Source organism: Aegilops tauschii, chromosome 4 (genome assembly GCF_002575655.3).
Source record: "Aegilops tauschii subsp. strangulata cultivar AL8/78 chromosome 4, Aet v6.0, whole genome shotgun sequence".
Classification (NCBI taxonomy): Eukaryota; Viridiplantae; Streptophyta; class Magnoliopsida; order Poales; family Poaceae; genus Aegilops; species Aegilops tauschii.
In genome coordinates this window covers 23709072-23715086 of record NC_053038.3, presented here as the reverse complement: position 1 = coordinate 23715086, position 6015 = coordinate 23709072, and the positions used below count along the sequence as shown (strand labels likewise).

Genomic DNA, 6015 nt, shown 5'->3' with positions numbered 1-6015 from the left:
GGAATATGTCGCCGACTCATGTTTGTGCACTTTGCGGAGCGGAAGATAATTGGAGACATTCGTTACTAGACTGCATTATGTCGAGGAGTGTCTGGGCCTTATCCAAGCAAGATATGGTTCAACATATGTGCTCAAACAGAGAAGACAGTGCTAAGAAATGGCTTTTTGCGATGAGCGAGTCTCTCCCAATGGATGAGCTCACTGTCCTAATTGTCACGCTGTGGGCGATATGGCATGCACGCCACAAGGTAATTTACGAGGGGACTTTCCAAACTCCTTTTGCAACTCACGGTTTTATCACAAGTTATTTGACTGAGCTGCAAGTGATACACAAGCCGGGTGTTTGAGCTACACAGGCGAGCCCACGTCCATCAGGATGGATTCCTCCAGCGGCCGACCACTCGAAGATTAATGTCGATGCAGCTATCCCGCGTGTTGGAGGCTACGGAGCAGTAAGCGTCGTGTCCCACGACTCGTCGGGGATGTTCAGGGAGCTTCCGTGATAATCTTCAGAAATATCGATGATCCTGAAGTGTTGGAGACGATGGCTATTAGAGAGGCATTAGCTTTGGTTGATGATCTATATATTCAGAGAGTTCATGTGGCATCAGACTGTAGGACGGCCATTGCATCTTTTGGAGCTATTGTGCATGAAATCAAGGCACGAGCTACATCTTTTCTTTCTAGTATTTTTATCCATGAATTTAGAACCTCAAATATCGAGGCTCACAAACTAGGAAAGCATGCGTTAACGCTCGGGGTTGACCGTCATGTTTGGTTAGATCACCCTGGGGATCTTTAGTTCGTCCCTGTAAATTGTGTGACGGGTGGATAAAGTTTTGTTGGTTTGCCTAAAAAAACTTGGTGTAGGCATGGACCTATCAAAAGAAAAAGACTAGGGCGAACCAACCTGTGGTTGGGTGGTTAGAGGGACTGTGGTATCCCCAGCCCACCAGGGTTCAAGTCCTGGTGCTCGCATTTATTCCTGGATTTATTTCAGGATTTCCGGCGATGCGTATTCAGTGGGAGGAGACGTTCCCGTCGATGACGAGGTGCCTACGGTGACTTCGTAAATTTCAAGATGATATGCCGACTCAGTCTTTCGGAGGTGCTCATAGGGGTAGGGTGTGCGTGTGTGCGTTCACATGGGTGAGTGTATGCGCGTGTATATGAGCGTTAGCGTCTGTACTGTGTTAAAAAAAGAAAAAGAAAAAGACTAGGTGTAGGCGTGTAGCCGAAGCTGTTGCGGCACTGGTCCCTGTGGGAGCTGTGGTAAAACGGGGCTTGAAAAATCTAAGCTGCTGGCAGCTAGCCGTGTGCATAAAGGTCAGGATAAGGCTGGACCTGCCAGGGTTTTACTTAATCAAGCCATATTATTATTAGCACAAAAACGTAGTGTGCCTGAGCTAACTTGAGCTTCTTCTCATGACTTGTAAACCTCTTGTAAAAACCATATATAGTCACCGCATTTTTTGGCAAAGCAAGTTTAGTCACAATTGAACTGGGTAACTAAGCTAGGCATGTGACTCAGTTGCGCGCTAAAACTAATTTAGGGTGTGAAATTTTTGTGCACCTGGTGGAGACCGGGCAACCGTGACTTCGTGGTTTGGGGGGGGGGGGGGGGTTGCGGGGAGAGCGACGGCGCGCAGGCTGCGGCTGGAGACTTGAACGGGTTTGAGGGCATAGCCAAAGATTTTGCGGATCATTTGATGGTGGGTTTCGTTTCGTACGGTCCAAGGGTCGGGCTCTCCTGCTGGGTTCCCAGCATGCACTATCGTGCAGGGCGAACCAGCGATCATCACGTGTCCCGGTGGACCCCCATCGCACAATAACGTTTTTCTTTTTCTAATTTATTGAAAATATTTTTTTCTCTTTGCCTTATCGGCTTATCCTCGCGCACTACTGCTGCTGCCACTCCCTGTTCCACAGCCAGTGATTCCACTGCGAGAGGGGATTCTCATGAGGTGAAATCCGCCGTCTGGGTCGTGGCCGGCAGCAAGACAAGAGTAGCGCCGCCCGTCTCTGACGTGCTTCGTCAACTGGAGCCGTCGCGGCTACCGCCACCTGTCTCCGGCGCGCTTCGCCGCCCGGAGCGGTGGGGTTGAAAGGCGGTAAGACGGGAGTCGTCGCCGCTGGCTAGCGCCGCTCACCTCGGTCACGCCGCGCTGCCTGGGGCCGTGGTCTTGGCTGGGGACAAGATGGGATCCGTCGCGGCTATGTCTGCTCACCTCAGGCGCGCCGCGCCGCGCTCGGCCGTGTCCTTGGCCGGCGGCAAAACAGGAGCCGTCGCGGCTAGTGCTGCCTGCCTCCGGCGTGCTCAAGGCCCGGCCAAGGTTCTGGCCGACCCGCTCCCTTGGAGATGGTGCCATGGTGAAACTGCTGCGCTGTCAGCGGTGGCCGAGATGTCGCGCAGTCGCACTAGAAGATGCGAGCTCGATACTCAACAGGCAAAGGTGAGTGATGATTCATTGCTTCATCTACCTCTGTACTAGTATCAGTAGCTCTGTATGACTGTATTAGTAGCTAACTAGCTCTCAGCAATCAGCGTATTGATATTTGCACGTACTGAACTTTCAAGTATGCGATGTATCCATTTTTCTCTGCTTCTCTGCTTTCCAATTACATAGTACAGGGGAAGGGGAAATCACAAATGGGTGAAAGCGCTTTTTAGTAAATGTAGTGCCCAAGACCACATTTAACTAGAAAACTAAACCTCAGTTACACATCTAACATATGAAAAGGAATGACAAGCAACTATTCCATATTCATGTATATATCTTTATTTGAGCATAAAACCATTGTGCATCTAACATCAAAAGGAATGGTACGATAAATTATTACATTGCAAGGTAACTGTTTTGCAGAGCAATCCTGAGATACAAAGTTTATATAGTAATATAGAGCCATTTAAAAGTGTTTATCTTGTATGTGACTTGATTGGCTAGCTACCCAAGACCTGGAAGAACAAAGAAATGATTTCTTGTGAGATATAAATTTGAATTGGGAAATGTGACTTGTAATGAACAATACCTTAATTGGCAGCTGGTCTTTTTTGAGGTGTTGGCCATCCCGAGTCTGATAACATTTGGGAACTCTATATACAATGTTGATCCAAAAGTCAATACTAGTGAATGACATGTGCATGTTCATTTTAATTTCTAGCTATTAACTAATAAAATTATACCCGACTTGGTTGAGTACTAGTTGGCAGCTGGTAATTTTGAGATGTTGGCCATCCCGAGTACGATGACACCACATAAGTCTACATAGTGTTAATCAAAAAGTAAATGACCCGAGCATGCTCGTCTTAATTTTAACGATTAACTAAATAAATAAATATACCTGACTCGGTTGAGTGCTATGATAGAAATATGGTTGTTGTGGTCGCAAGCCAAGTAACTGCTGAAAACTAGCAGTGTCTGCCTGCGATAGTGGAGGCAAGCCATGCTTTAATACTTGCAAATTATAGTTATGAGATTGTGGCACCGATGTCATAGTACCCGGCAGTACATGCCAAGATTTCCTGACACCGAAACCTACATGTCCTGCATATGTATTGTAAAACTCATATGCAATATCGTCATTCTCAAATTCCATTCCTATCTCTGGTTTTAACCTTTTGATGTAATAGTCATTTGTATTTCCACCAGCCTCTCCCACATTTGTGGTCTCATGATCTGCAAAACATAAAAATTATCATATACTGATTACTTTATGATCCAGCTGCCATTCTTCTTTAGTAGGCATTAGCAAAATAACACACGGTATTGACAAGACCATTAGGAAAATATTGATTTTTTTTCTTTGATACAAAAATAAACTTAGGTGGTACTCTGTTAGTAGTGAACTTTGATCCTCAGTAAGATCGAGCTGATGTCTCGTTACTAAACCAACTCATGATGATTCTATGTACTGATGGATAAGAAGCAAATAAATTCACATGATCCAGAGTTTCAAACCTTAAGCATGTTTGTTTATCTACATAGACGAAGGGTAATGGTATAACTTGCACTGAACCTAACAGTTCGTCCTGGTTTCATTTTCAGTGTCAAGATTTGCCCTCTGATGCATAGTGTGTGCAGCAACGTAGGAGTGATCATCCTTCACAGAATTATAATGCAATTCCGAAGGATTAATTTGCATGTATTTGAAGAAAAGAAACGGGGCTATTGAAGATGAAGCACAGGGAGTTATTTCCGAAGGATTAATTTGCATGCCATAGATTGAACTTATTTTTTGGTTGTTTGCTTGTTTTAATCTTATCATCTTCGTATGATAAAAGAGTGTTCATAATCTGTAGGTTCCATGCACAGCAATGTACCTATGGACGATGAAGTGCCAGCAACTTCCATGCTGAAGAACACAGTAGATGCTGATCCACGGAGAAGGCAAATTTTCTCTATCAATCCTGATCTAGTCTCATGTGATCCAGCGGCAATGGAGTAGATCGATGTAAGCCGCAGATGTATGCGACGAAGAGATTTTGGCGGCAATCTGTTGTTACCCGGGAGAAAAAAAAATGTCCTTTTGCTGATTTTCTGGAACATAACTGCAATTACGGAGATACGCTGTGTTGTTTGAGGGATGGAGGTCCACCGGGACACGTGGTGATCGCTGGTTCGCCCTACACGATAGTGCGTGCTGGGAACCCAGCAGGAGAGCCGTACACCGATCCAGGGGGCTGTCGACCGCGACGGCTGCTCGTAGTGTCTTGATCCAAGCTGTTATGGCTGAGCGGAGAACGGTTCGCCTGGATTGGGACCGACGGGTCGGGACCCCCGGTTGCTACGGCGAAGGCGTATGTTTTTCTTCCCTGGCATGCATCTTTGTCCTGTGTTTATGGCTTTGCGTCGATGGCCGTTTGTGCAGCAACCAAAATGTCATAGTATATATATATATATATATTTTAGGAGAGTGGTTGCAAACTGTCTTATCATTTCGTATGTTCACAGCCTTAATATTGACATGGTGAGCAATCCCGCAAAAAAATAAGTTTCCCAAAAGCTGGCGAGACTATTCTGGTTCAGTGTCTAGGATTGACTAGCAAGATGCCCGAGCATTGCACGGAACATCAAAATGTATTTTTTTTTTACAAAACATCTGTTGTGATTGACCCATGCAGGAGTAATCCCATGTGTAGAAACTAATGATATCTCGAGAATTTTCTCGAAAAAATGGTATCTTAATAATTTCATCGAAAAATGATATCTCGAGAAAGATGAGAGATAAGGTGAGGAGGAGTGGGGCGTGATGGTGACTGGTGGTCGGACTGGGCGGAGGCATGGGGATGGACGGCGCCGGCAGGCGGCCACTATGCCAGATTATTTCAGAGACTTCCTTTTTTAATTGCTCAGCAATGAGGTTGTGGGAGATAAGGATGAACAAGGCAAGACCTTACCTGTAAATGTGGAGAAATGTGCGGATCTTTTTTATAAAATTGTCGTAGTTTGCTTTCTATCCGTCAGATATAGATCGGGCGGTCTATATTACAAGATGGCAGGCACGCCATCATCATCAACTCGGCTTTTTTATAAGAGTAGAGATTGACATGGTGAGCATTGTGTGAGAACTCCCCCAGATGTCATTGCATTCTATACCCCCAGCTCCCTTTTCACGATGTCATTTTCACGGTTGAAAAACTGAACCACCGTCGTTAATGCAGGAACCATCGATCGATTGATCCGTGATCCCTGCTTCTCCTTTGCAGCGGCAGTCTGTAGGAAGCTTCGATGCATGAAGAAAACGGCCGACTACGCGTGAAACACTTGTCCCTTTTTCAACTTGTGAGACACTTTTCTCTTCTTCAACTTGTGAGGCACTTTTCTTTCCTTGGCAACGCACGAGTCATGCATCCCTCCTCCGCCCGTCGGCTGTGGATTAGTCTCGCTCGCACAACAGCACAGGTGCACGCGGTCGTCCGGCGCTGGAATCTCCAAATCAGCACTCGACCGGGTGCGTGCGGGTGCTCGCGCTTTACGTACAAGTGGCAGGCAGGACTATTCCGGTGCGAGTGCT

The 6015-nt window shown here is 46.1% G+C and overlaps 1 long non-coding RNA gene across 1 annotated transcript; it reads left to right on the top strand.

Moving 5' to 3' along the window:
• Positions 1 to 1875: 1875 nt before the first annotated feature.
• Positions 1876 to 5003, top strand: LOC109744096 (uncharacterized). Its single transcript, XR_002228232.4, has 2 exons — positions 1876 to 2453; positions 4047 to 5003. It is a non-coding gene; the product is annotated as an uncharacterized lncRNA (long non-coding RNA).
• Positions 5004 to 6015: the final 1012 nt, after the last annotated feature.